This window comes from Balaenoptera physalus, assembly GCF_965194825.1.
Source record: "Balaenoptera physalus genome assembly, chromosome: X".
Taxonomy (NCBI): Eukaryota; Metazoa; Chordata; class Mammalia; order Artiodactyla; family Balaenopteridae; genus Balaenoptera; species Balaenoptera physalus.
The window spans coordinates 41,584,389-41,598,690 of NC_138903.1; the positions used below are offsets into that span (position 1 = coordinate 41,584,389).

Consider the following 14,302-nt stretch of genomic DNA (forward strand, 5'->3'; position numbering starts at 1 on the left):
GTTATAATTTATTACAGTGAAAGGATACAGATTAAAATCAGCAAAGGGAAGAGGCACATAGGGCAGGGTCCAGGAGAGACCAGGCATGGAGCTTCTAGTTGTCCTCGCCCAGTGGAGTTGGATGGACAGAACTTACTTCTCCCAGCAGTGATGTGTAGCAACATGCACAGAATATTACCAACCAGGGAAGCTAACCTGAGCCTTGGTGTCCAGAGATTTTATTGGAGCTCGGTCACATAGGCTTGGTTGACCCCCTACATGGCTGACCTTAGTCTCCAGACCCTTCAAAGATCAAGCTGATACCACATGGCCCAAGTCCCTTACCATAAATCACATTATTAGCAAAAACTATCTGGTATGGCCCATGGCCCCCAGGTAAACAAAGACACTCTTGCCAGACAGGACATTCCAAGGTCTTAGAGATACCTCTCAGAAGCTGAGCAGGACCAAATCTTTCTTTGGGGAAGATTAATCCTTTGTTGCATATCCACATAATGTCTGCTGGGGCTGCAGACATATGGAGACTTGATTACATTGAAGCATCCAAAATGGCTCACTCACATGATGGCAGTTGGTGCTGGCTATAGGCTGAGAGAACTCAGCTGGGGCTGTCAGTTAAAACATCTTATACATGGCCTCTCCATGTAACTTGGCCTTCTCATAACATGGCAGATGGGTTCTAAGAGGGAGCCTTCCAAGTATACAAAAACAGAAGTTGCAGGTATCTTAAGACCCAGCCTTGGACGTTGCACAGTGTCACTTATACTGTATTATACAAATCCTGGAGAGGAGGGAAAATCAACTCTACCTCTTAATGGGGGAAGTGGAAAAGAATTTACAGCCATATTTAATGCATGGAACAGCAGATAGGTTTCCTTCAAAGGGACTAGAGTTTTCTTTTCCAAACTCCAGTGACACTGCCCTGAAGACCCAGTGTGAACACTTGTTGGAACAAAACAACTGGAGGGAAGTGTAGCTTATACTCTGGATCCTGTTCTGGGTCTCAGAACTACAGGAGAGTTGAGACCAAGGACAAACCACATAGCTGTGCCATACTTGTAAGGGGCATACAGTCTATGTGACAAGATGAAGGAGAGATGGTGAGTGCATTGTAGTCGGTAGCTGCTGATTGCAGTCAGCAGAAGATAAATACATATATACTTAGATACATACAAAGCAACCACAGAAAAACTCTCACCTCTCCAATGTCCCTGTCTCCAGGGAAGCCTCCATCTCTGTATCTCCTTTCTGGGACATAAACCAGTTTCTAGAACCTTGAAATATTTAAGAGGCTTAGTTTGACAAATCTGTACCACTGAACTGGCTCTACTAATCCTAAATTTATCATTGGCCACATGATGAAGACCTTGACGGCCAACTGTGCCTATGAAAACTCCATAAGACAGGCAGTTTCTGGATTCCTTTTAATACTAGAGAGTCCTGGTAAAAACAACAAAATGGTTTACCAAAATGACCAAGCAACTACAAGTTCAAGACACTGTGTTTCCAGTTTCAGTTTAAGAAAAGATTTTTTTCCCATGAGTTTAGTCACCCTCTACCTCATTCAAAAAAGAATCAAATTTTCCAAAAACATGAGGAAGACTTCCTAAACATTCAAACAAGACTGTCAAAAACTGATAGATCTGAAAGGAGCAACAGACAAATCCACAATTATAGTTGAAGACTTCAACACCTCTTTCAGTAATTGATAGAACAAGTAGACAGAAAATCAGTAAGGATATAGATGATCTGGACAGCACTATCAAACAACTCGACCAAATTGCCGTTTATAGAAGACTCCATCCAATAAAAGCAGAATACACATTCTCTCCAAGTGCACGTGGAACATCCACCAAGATAGACCACATTCTGGGACATATAACAAAGCTGAACAAATTTAAAAAAATAGAAATCATACAAAGTACATTCTCAGACCATAACAAAATTAAACTAAAAATCAATAATAGAAAGATATCCAGAAAATCACCAAATATTTATAAATTAAATAATATACTTCTCAGTAACCCATCTCAAGAGAGTCAAAAGAAATCATCTCAAGGGAAATTTTAAGACATTTTAAACTAAAATGAAAATGAAAATAGAATGTATAAAAATTTGTAGTGCTACAACATGGATGAACCCTGAAAACACTCTACTAAGTGAAAAAAGTCAGACACAAAGGGACAAATATTTAATAATCCCACTTATCTGAGGTACCTGAAAAAGGCAAATTCATAGAGATAGAAAGTAGAATAGAAGTTAGCAGGGGCTAGGAGGAGATGATGAAAAAGTCCTGGAAAAGGATAGTGGTGGTTGCACAACATTGTGAATGTACTTAATGCCACTAAATTTCACACTTAAAAATCATTAAAATTGTAATTTTTATGTTATGTATATTGTACCACAATAAAAAATGTAAAAAATGCACGGGATGCTGATAAAATAGTACTTAGAGGGAAATTTACAGCATAGCATTAAATGAAAATGTTAGAAAAGAAGAAATATCTAAAATCAATAACTTAAGCTTAGACTTTGGGAAACTAGAGAAGGAAGAGCAAATTAAACCTAAAGCAAGCAGAAGGAAGAAAGTAATAAAAATTAGAGAAGTCAAAGAAATTGAAAAGAGAGAGAGCTCAATAAAAGCAAAACCTAAATCTTTGAAAAGATCAATAAAATTGATAAATCTTTAGCCAGCATAACCAAGAAAATAAAAAAGAAGACACAAATTATCAATATCAGGAATAAAAGAGGAAGGTCACAGCCAATCATACTAAAAGGTTAATAAGAGAATACTATGAACATTCCTATGACCATAAACTGAATAACTTAGATGAAAGACACAAACTACCAAATATCATCCAAGGACAAAGAGATAACCTGAATAGCCATGTATTGCAGAAACTGAATTGATAGTTTAAAGCCTTCCCCCCCAAAACTCCTGGCCCAGATGATTTAATTGGTGAATTCTACCAAACATTTAGGAAAAAACAATATCAATACTACACAATCTCTCATAGAAAATGGAAGAGGAGGGAACATTTCCCAACTCATTTTATGAGGTTAGCATTATCCCAATCAAAACCAAACTATACTGACCAATATCTCTCACAAATATAGATGCAAAAATCCTTTAAAAATTAGTAAATTGAGTCCAGTCATGTATATAAAAAGAATATCAAGACCAAGTGGGATTCATACCAGGAATACGAAGCTGGTTCAATATTCAAAAATCAATATTTAAAAAATTTTAAACATTTGAAAAGACTAAGAAAACCCATATGATCATATCAATAAATGCAGAAAAAGCTTTCAGTAAAATTCAATATCCATTGATGATAAAACCTCTCAACAAACCAGGAATAGAAGGGAACATCCTTAACGAAATAAAGGGTCTCTAAAAAAAACCTGTAGCTAACATTACAATTAATGGTGAGAGACTGAATGCTTTCTCCCTGAAATCAGTAACAAGGCAAGGATATCTTTTCTCACAACTCTTACTGAAAATTGTACTGTAATTACTAGTTAGTGCAGTGAGGCAAGGAAAATCAATAGAAAGCATACAGATTAGAAAGGAAGAAATAAAATTGTCTTTATTCCCAGATGACATGATTGTATATGTAGAAAACCCTAACCTACAAAAATAGCTATCATAAAAATGGTTAATTTGCAATTATGAACATTTTTGAAACAAATGAAAAAAGTAGGCTCAGCAAAGAAATAGAAAATATAAAGAAGAAACTAATGGAAATTTCAGAACTGAAAAATACATTGACCAAAATTAAAAACTCATCAGAAGGGCTCAATAGCAAAATGGAGATGACAGGGAAAATAATCAGTGAAAGTTAAGATAGATCAAAAAAATTACCCAAACTGAATAACAGAGAGAAAATAGATTGGAAAAAGAGAGAGAGAACAGAGCCTCAGACACCTATGTGAAAATAACAAGAGATCTAACATTCACATCATCTGAGTCTCAGAAGAAGAAAAGAAAGAATATGGGGCTGAAAAAAAATCAAGGAAATAATGGCTGAAAGTTTCCCAGATTTGGTGAAAAACAAACCTACAGATTCAAGAAGCTGAGAAAAACCCAAATATATAAACCCATATCTATACCCAGACATATTAAAATAGAATTTCTGAAAACTAAAGATAATAAAAACATCTGCTAAAGAATATATGTTTTAAATTGGAAATCCAGAGAGGTTTACTTAACTTTAAGGTTTCTTTTGGAAAATAAAAGGCAATAAACAGAAACAAGGATGCAAGATATAGACACATGTTCATTCTTATTTGGTACAAACTAGGGTAATTATTTATGTTTATCTTCAATATCAAAGCAGCATTTGGTTTGGTTATTTATTTATATCTTGCCTTACTCAAAGGAATATGAGACAGTTCACAAAAACAAATAAATTCAAATATTTAACGCAGCTATTTGGTTTGATCTCACACACTGTTTGGCTAGTATGGTAGGCAGCACAATGGCCCCCCAAAGATGTCCACAGCCTAATCCCCAGAACCTGTGAGTATTTTATGTTAGAAGGCAAAGGGGGCTTAAGGTTGTAGATGGGATTAAGGTTGCTAATCAGCCAACCTTAAAATAGGGAGATTATCCTGTATTATCTGGGTGTGCCCAATGTAATCACAAGGGTCCTTAAAAGTGAAAGAGGGATGCAGAAGAGGAGGTTAGCGTGATGAAAATAGACAAGGACTCAACCTACTGTTGCTGGCTTTGAAGATGGAGAAAAGGGACCACGAGGCAAGGAATGTGGGTGGCCCCTGGAAGCTGGAAAAGGCAAGGAAATGGAGTCTCTCCTAGAGCCTCCAGAAGGAATACAGCCCTACAGACATCTTGATTTTACCCCAATGAGACCCATATTAGATGTCTGACTTCCAGAACAGTAAGATAATAAAATGTATTGTTGTAAGCCACTAAGTTTATAGTAACTTGTTACAGCAGCCACTGAGAACTAATACAGCTGGGAAAATGTTTTTTCCAAGCACATATTTGAAGCTAATAGAAATTTAAATCAGCTTTACAGATAGCTGTTTGCTCTTTAGTATCGTATTTCCTTTTCTTGTGACCTGACAACATGGACACACATTCATTTGCAAGCATAATTTGGACCAGCTTTTTTTTTTTCAGGTTAAACTTTTAGGAAGATAAAGCCTTTAGGAGGCACCCTTCTACAATTAGTTAATAGATTGGGGTGGCATTCTCAATGATCATCCAGTTTTAGATATGGAAATTGAGGTTGTAGAAAACATTAAGAAAATAAAATTATTGTTATAGATGAATATCTTATTGCTGATTGGAATACCTTTAGACATTCTGAATTAGAACCCTGATGAAAATTACATGACTGTTTGTTTGTTTGACTTATGCTAGATTTTACCTCTGGAAAACTTTTCTAGAGCCATTTACAAAAAAAAAAAAAATCAAAGAGCAAAGCCCTTAATTGTTTACTGAAAGGGCCTTTGGTCTGATTTAGAGCTTAATGCCCTCCCACTCCACATAGCCAGAGACACAGAATTCTTCTACAGAAAAAAAAATTCACAAATTTCTGAAGCATTGAAATTGACTTAAAATATACTAGGAGATACTACAGATTCTCAAGAATATGCTAGGATAGAGATAAAATGGTGATTCGTGTAATTCAAAATAGCTGATAAGCCTATAATCCTTAATATTTGTTTGTGAAATGTGCTATATGCCATACCATATATGAAGCATTCTTGCAAAAAAAAAAATCAAACCTGAATATGATCAAGTCTGGTTCAAATAACATTTTACAGGAAATTCAGAAGATAGGAGAACATGTCACGTTAAATGACAAATCAATTACAAGAAGAGAGAGACTTGTAGATTTTAAATGGACCTAAAAGCCAAATAACCAATTACAATGTGTGGACCTTATTTGGATCATGATTAAAACAATTTATGCTATTTATGAGAAAATTGGAAATTTGAACACTTAATGGATACTTGATGACATTAAGAAATTTTTGTTACCTTTTTTAAGTCTGATAATGGTGACTATATTTTTTTAAAGTCCTTACCTTTTAGAGGTACATGCTGAAATAGTGATGGATAACATAAAATGACATTTGAGATTTGTTTTAAAAAATACATGGGAAGGAGAGAGGTGGATGGGGGCTCAAATGAAGCAAGACTGGCCATGAACTGACAGTTGTTGAAGCTGGGTGATAGGTAGGGGGGTTTCATTACATTATTCTGTCTGCTTATTTTTCTGTTTGAAATTCTCATAATAAAATAAATACTAAAACGTATATATTCTATATGATGTTTTACACATCCAATTTTCTCTTTTTTAATTTTTATTGAAGTATAATTGATTTACAATGTTGTGTTAGTTTCAGGTATACAGCAAAGTGATTCTTTTTCAGATTCTCTTCCCTTGTAGGTTATTACAAAATATTGAGTATAGTTCCCTGTGCTATCCAGTAGGTCCTTGTTGTTTATTATATATATAGTAGTGTGTATCTGATAATCACAAACTCCTAATTTATCCCCCCCCCCACGTTTCCCCCTTGGTAACCCTAAGAACACATCCAATTTTCATTTCTCATCACCATTCACTGAGCTAATATTTTAATGGGATCATGTCTCAGGAAAGTAGATGGTTGCTATGACTTTTGAGAGGTGACACAGATGTGTGTTACAGGAAAAGGCAAACCTTTTTCATTTTTTGTTCAATATTTGTTTTGTGGGGGTTTTTGGTTGTTTTTGTTTTGTTTTGTTTCGATCAGAACAAAAACTGCATTCGGGAAAAATTATAACCAGCCTTTTTCACTCCCCTCCTAGGGGCTGCCTAATGCTTTCAGATGAGCTTCTATTTGCTGATTTAATCTTCTCAGCAACAGAGGGACTAGTAAATAGACTAGGAAGGAGTGGCTCCCGGAGGGTAGGTGGGGAGGGAGTAGAAGGATGGCTTCGAAGGTACTTCAGATACAACCTGAAGGAAAATCTATTAGGAGTTTGGGATTAACATATACACACTACTATATATAAAATAGATCAACAACAAGAACCTACCATATAGCACAGGGAACTCTACTCGATATCTTGTGATAACCTATAACAGAAAAGAATCGGAAAAAGAATAGATATATGTGTGTATATATATGTATAACTAAATCAGTTTGCTGTATACTTGTAACTAACACAACATTGTAAATTAACTATACCTCAATTAAAAAAAGAAAAAGAAAAAAGAAAAGAAAATCCAGGACAAGAAGTTGGACTGAGAATTATTACTCACCACCTAACTGCAAAACCCAGGGTGGTCCCATTTTGCTAGGCATCTTCCTCCCCTTTTTCCAGTTCACCCCATTTTCCCTACCTCCTTGGGGTTAGGATTGCAAGCACCAATGAGGAAAAGGACAGAGCTAGGCATATTGGGAGGGCAGGGAAGTGAAGCCTTTAAGGGGTATGCCTCAATATGTCTGACTCCGATAACAAGGGAAGGGAGATGAGAGAAAAATTTATTCTCACCTAAAGCCCAACATGCAGAGGCAGACTGCTGGCACCCAGAACACAGGAGCCAAGGAGACCTGCTAGAGCTGTAACTCGAGGTCCCTGGAGGAGAGGGAAAACATTTGGGAACTGAGGGGCTGAATGAAAGGTGTTTCCTGACATCTTCTTCTGGCAATAGCAAGGGGATTTTCTTGCTGCCTTTTTTAAAATCTCGAGATAAGGAAGGAGAAGGGACCCCCAGAGAAAAGAAGCCAAGCCTTCCTCCCTGCCCTTACCTCTCCCCATGGCTCACATTTACAGCAGTGGTTCTCACACTTAGTGCATCAGAATCACCTGCAGAGCTTGTCAAAACCTGCTGGGCCCCAACCCCAGGGTGTCTGACTCAGTAGCTCTGGATGTGACCCAAGAATTTGCATTTCTAACAAGTTCCTAGGTGCTGCTCTTCCTGCTGGTCCCACACCATGCTTTTGAGAACAGTTGCCCTAGAAGAGAGCTGATGAAAGTCACCAGGAGGTCCCCAGCTCGTAATGTGAGGCTGTGAGGCTTGAGCTTGGGGCCCAGGAAGGTTGACGTGGGGTCCAAGTCCCGGGATGGTTAGCAAACCATTAGCAAAGTGAAGTAGAAATCACTGGATTTCAGTTTTCATATGTTATCACAAAGTAAATGCTTGAAATTGGTGAGTTGCTTTTTTTCAGTTGAGGATAATAAATATTTCTTGAGCATCTGTTATGTGTCAGCCCCTGTTTCAGGCTCTTTAACTAATCTAATCTGTTTTTTAGCCTTTTAAAAAATTTTATTGAAGTATAGTTGATTTACAATGTTGTGTTCATTTCTGCTGTACAGCAAAGTGATTCAGTTACACATATATATATTCTTTTTCATATTCTTTTCCATTATGGTTTATCACAGGATGTTAAATATAGCTCCCTGTGCTATACAGTAGGACCTTGTTGTTTATCCATCCTGTATATTATAGTTTGCATCTGCTAATCCCAAACTCCCAATCCTTCCCTCCTTAACTAATCTAATCTTAATGCTTATAGCAACATCTTTGTAAGGTAGTGTTATTACACCAGTTTGCAGAAGAAGAAACTGGTTAGTTAGTTAGCTGAACTACAGATTAGCTAAACTACAACAAACGGCTACAACAAATGCTACACCACTAAGGTGATAAGAATCCTTACAGGAGATGAGTAGAGAGCATTGGGTTACCCAGTCTAGTAAACTATTTCCAGGAGAGCTCTGGGGGTCTGGGTTCAAGTGACATGAGGTTTTCTATAGCAGAGCCAGGGTCAGGATCAAGATCACTAATGTGGCACTGGATGATTTGTGGTTTGCATGAAAAATAGCCAGAATCTGCGACACTGATGCAAGGCCTTGGGCCCAGCAGTTGATGGGAACACTGCCCAAGAACTGAAAACCTTCTCGGGTTTCTCTGGCTATTTGGTGCAAATCTCATGAGGACGCAAGGAGAAGAGAGTCTATCCTTTTTAGCATGTAGGTTACTGAAGAAGATACAAAATCTGAAGAATTCTGTCAGTGGCCTCTAGCTAAATAAATCCCAACAGAGCCTGTGTGTCCTATGCTGCAACCAACAGGAGCACAAATCACACTTTATTGTGATACTAAGGAAGAAAAGCAAAGGTTCACCATTTCAAATTGTGATCTTTGTTTTCCTAGTTATTCATTGGCATGAATCAACTTAGAACCCATTCCTTAGCAGATTAAAAGGTTACATTCGTTCCCCAACCGGCTAGTCTCTACATGTTCTAGCGGAGCTATTGGGGTTTGGTTTGGTTTGGTTATTACTTTGATTCGAGTAATGTCATAGCCGTGCTCAGCCTGAGAGAAAGATGTGAGAAAATGCAAACCTTTCTAATCTAGGAAAGCAACTGCCATAAAGAACATGAGAGAGAGAGAAAAAAAAAAAATCAAAGCTCAGCATTTGCCCAAGCAAGGGAAATACAGCAGGTTGAACGTGCTCCTTTACACGTGCATATGGGCAATGTTTTCTAACTCTGATGAAGATACAGTCGTTTGCATTTTTCAACCGCAACAAGCTGCTTTGACTTTGTAGGATTTCATGACTCATCATCAGTGAAGCTGATGTTCCTCGGCGTTTGTCCTCCCCACTCCAACAAGCATCTTCTCTCCAGGGTGAAGTCAAGGCATGGGTGCACCAGCTGCAGTGCCCACACCTGGGAACGGGGCTGGGAACCCCCGTCCACCCCTTGCCTCTGGCCCCAGGCCTGTCCTCCAAGAAGTAGCGCCATCTCCGGTTCTCAGTTCGTATTCACTGTGATGTTTCTCTCTCCCTCCTGCTCAAAAGAAAACCTCTAACTGAATTAGGTTGAACCAGTTTGTAGGTAAAAAGTGATCAAATATCAGCCATTTCATATAGTTCAACCTCATAAAAATGGAACAATCCGACTTCAGCTGTACACGGGAAAGGGCTTTTGAGAGGAGGGAGTTGGAAATATGGGGCAGGTACCCACACCCCGATAAGAGGGCTTTAGGAGATTTGGGGGTAGAAGGGGAGGGTCCAGGTCACCAATGACATGAGCCCATAGCATCTTTATCTTAAAGACAGAGGAAATTCCCTGACTCAGCCATTCCACAGTTGCAATTGCCCCTGTTCAAAAAGTAATTGCGACCCCAAAGGATAAAATCCCTGCCGGTTTTTCTTTCTATGGGTTGAGTGAGCAGCAACTAACCACTAGGCAAATCCTCAAGCTGTCACATGTATTTTGGTCTCTGGCCTCTAGGAAGAAGGGCAGAGTGAAGGGCCTGATGCTGTGGGCCCTCTGAGCCTGGAAATTAGTCAATAAAATGGTCACAGCCACGAGCAAAGAGCAATGCTTTTCCTGCAGGTTCTGCCACATTATGGCTTGAGTGTAGGCAAAGCTGTGGAGCTACCATGGCAAAGGTAATGTATAGTCATGTCTAAAGTCAATTATAAAAGGCGTAACGTGAGGGCTCTGACACTGGTGTGAATCTCCACCCCTGCATCCCTCAAGTGGATGCTTCTTACTCACATTTTTTTCAAAAAGCTAGAAATTAGAAATGGCTCCAGGATAGTCACAGGTTTCTAGCTTTCACTTTAAAAAAAGAGAGAGAGAAAGAAAGAAAAAATGTGCGGTCTCAAAAATACATTGCTGCTGCACCACCAAGAAAGAAGTTTAAATGACAGAAGATTTCAGGCCTGAGAGCGCATGTGCCCCTTGCAAGGAGTCCGTTCCTGACCTGAGCAGCCCACCCTCAGGAGGTTGCCCTGGCAATTCTGAGAGGAGGGCAGCAAGGGAGAGCCTCAAACCCCATCCCCATTAGCACCCCAAAGCCTCTGGATGAAGTATCTGAGCCACAGACTGACAAACGGGAGAAATGATGTGTGCTTCAAAGCCCTAGAAACACAAAATCATTGTTCCCCTAACATCAGAGCAAGATCAGCAAACTCCATTGTCTCCCTTGCAACCCTGGGCTTTGTTATATCTGAGACTTGAGATGGCTTGGCTGCCTTTTCTGCAGTTGACATTTTTTTTCAAATTATTATTCTAATGGAAGAGAATATGAAAAAGAATATATACATATATGTATAACTGAATCACTTTGTTGTACATCAGAAAGTAACACAACGTTGTAAATCAACTATATTTCAATTAAATAAATACTAATTATTATTCTCTTAGCAGATATAGTATATTGAGAGATTACGTACATGCTCTGTGCCTCAGTTTTCTCATCTGCAAAATGGAGATAATAATAATACACCCCTCATAGGCTGGTTGTGAGGCTTCAGTGAGTTAGTAAATGTAAAGTGTTTAGAACAGTTTCTGGGCCATAGTTAGCACTTAATTTTAGATATCATCATCATAATAATATTTAGTTATTACTATTGTAAATACTACCACTTCAATAATATATCAGGTACTCTCCTGGATAAGACGAGATTCTCTGCCTCGAAGGGGCTGCAATCTGGCAAGAAGGAGGCAGAGGCATAAACAATTAATAGCAATATCTATTGTGTGATGCCTGCTGGACCAAAGGTATCCAGAGTAATTAATCTAGGCAAGTGGGAGGAGAGTAAGATGCAGGGAATGGGGCCACAGATGACCTGGGTGTGTGCTCACTGAACCTGGTGAGAAGTGTATGCAAAGGTCAGGAGAGCCTAACCAGGGTCCCATGAAAGGGTATGAACAGTCCTTTGTTATCAGGTTGTCAATCTTCCCTGAGCTAGAGATGCACAAATTCTATCCACTCTGCCAAACACTTGTAACAGAGAGGCAAAGGATCAGTAGGGGTCGCAGAGGGTATAACAAAAACCATCCACCTCAGTAAAGGGTACAAACAGTGTGCCTCATCAGGGAATACAGCCAGAGGGAACTAACGTGTGAGTCTCCACATGAACTTTGATGATCCCCACCCCCCGCCCCACCAAATTCCATGAATCTGATGTTTTCACAGAATAGGAAGCATTCAGCTGTTGCTGTGAAAACATCATGGGATAGGAGGTGGGACTTCCACAGGGGCTGTATAAGGAGTTCAGCAATGCTCTCCCCAGAAAAACAGTGATAAAACTGGGGGAAACTGTTAAAAACAACAATAAATTGAGAAGCATTTATTCAATAAAATCTACTGAATCTCAGTAAGAACAATGGGAGCCTGCAACATTTGAGCCAGGGGCTGCTCCCATCCCCACCAGCTCTGTATTGTGGAAGATCTATTCTGGATGCGTAAGGCAGCCCATGAAGACCGGCAGCTCCCACCCTCCTTCAGTTCTGGTTCCACAGTGTGGAGGTTCCACCTTAGGTGGGGTGGCACGTGGCCAGTGGCTCCCCTCTGCACGTCTCCCCTACAGCTCCAGATCTGTAGCACAAAGGGTTGACTCTAGCAGGGAAAAGCAGGCCAGGAAGAACAGTAGCCCATATATGTCCCTATGGCTCAAACTCTCCTTGGGGTGGGGGGAGATGATAGGGCATGGGAAACTGTGAAGGCTGGCAGGTCTGAGGCTCTGCCTAAGAGGGATGACTTTATTTGGAACAGAGCGTGGAGAAATTTATGCCCAGGAGTAATGTTGAAAACATTAGAGATTATACTGGCTAGAAATTAGAGAAGACTAACAGCTACATGATACTAGGACAGGCAAAAAAATGGCAGACCAGCCAGAAATTCGACAGGGAGAGCCAGGCAAAAGATAGGCAAAGAGCGCCCTGCTAAAATCATACTCTTCTTTGGTGCTCCAGAAAACTGAGTGCATATGCAGGACTGTGCCCTTTTAGGAGCATCCAGAAAGGGTACTTGTGAGCTTCCAGTCCCTGACTGAATGTGGAACATACTTGTAAAGTCTCTGAACTTTGAAAGCAGTCCCCAAGCCACACACAGATCCAACAGCAAAGGGTGGAAAGCTTACTGGCTCAGGGGGCATAAGCTCAACCTCTGGCCAATCACTGACTGACCAATAAGCTCTGCTGACCACGGATGACCTCCAGGATGCCAGGCTTAAAATAAGAATAAGGGAAAAAAATGAGCAGTTATATCACAAGCTGCACACTGCAAGAGAAATAGATTTTACAGAATTAGTCCAGGCAAGTCACTAAACAAATAAGCAAACAAACAACATAAAATGAGCAACAAGAACAAAAAGGCTGGTAAGAGGGGGGCAGGAGGGAAGTGGACCTGGGTAATCAGAATCCAGAGTTAATCCAACATATTCTGTAAAATGTCCAATTTTCCCCCAAATGGTAGGATAGTAAAAAAAAAAAAAAAAAAAAAAAGGAAAGAAAAGAAAGAAAAAATAAACAAACAGGAAACTGTGACCCATGCATAGGGCAAACCAGGCAATAGAAGCTGCCACTGAGGGGGCCAAGATGTTGAACTTAGTAGAAAAATACTTCAAAGCAGCTATTATAAATATGTCCAAAGACCAAAGGAAAGCATGTTTTAAAAAATTAAGGTATGATGACATGGCTCATGAAATAAAGAATATCAATAAAGAAATACACATTTTTAGGGAATTCCCTGGCAGTCCAGTGGTTAGGACTCCATGCTTCCACTGCAGGGGACCTGGGTTCAATCCCTGGTCAGGGAACTAAGATCCCGCAAGCCATGCTGTGCAGCCAAAAAAAAAAAAAGGACACACATTTTTAAAAGAACCAAAGAGAAAAGTACCATTGAAAAGTATAATAACTGAAATGAAAAAGTTACTAAAGGAGCTCAACAGTAGATGTGAGCCGATAGAAGAAAGAATCAAGGAGATTGAAGATAAATCAAAAGAGATTATGCAATCTAAAGAAAAGAAAGAGGAAAGAATGAAGAAAAGGAACAGTCTCAGAGACAGTAGATATCATTAAGCACACCAACATATGCATAATGGGAGTGCTGGACAGAAAGGAGAGGGAGAAAGGAGCAGACAAAATATTTCTAGGAATAATGGCTCCATTTTCCATGCCTGCCCCATGTGACAAATAACTCCTTAATGCCTGAGCTGGCTGCCCTGGGGGACAACTTGCTGGAGCACTTTGTGGGTAATTTTCCCACAGCTTCACCCATTTGTTTCTCACAAGACCCTGAAAAATAGAAAGGGTAGTAATTACAAGCCACACCATGATTGGCACAGCACGCTCCCAGGAAGTTAACTGACTTGTCTGCAATGGACTAAGACCAGAGTCAAGGACAAGCAGGCCACTTCCACTCCACACATCATGCTCAACCTACTCCCCTCTCATCACCACGGAGGACACAGAGACGCCCTCCGAACTGATTGTCTACACCAAGGTCTGCAAACTTTTTCTATAAAGGGCCAAATAG

General features: G+C 39.6%; 1 long non-coding RNA gene across 14 annotated transcripts in view; it reads right to left on the reverse strand.

Moving 5' to 3' along the window:
- Window positions 1-14,302, reverse strand: part of LOC309652620 — a 137,720-nt gene that overhangs the window by 18,082 nt on the left and 105,336 nt on the right. For 2 of the 14 annotated variants that reach the window (XR_014258806.1, XR_014258809.1), the window contains one exon: window positions 7,517-7,600. The exons of the other annotated variants lie outside the window; for them this stretch is intronic. This is a non-coding gene — a long non-coding RNA (uncharacterized lncRNA). The remainder of the gene's footprint in view (window positions 1-7,516; window positions 7,601-14,302) is intronic. 14 annotated transcript variants of the gene reach the window in all.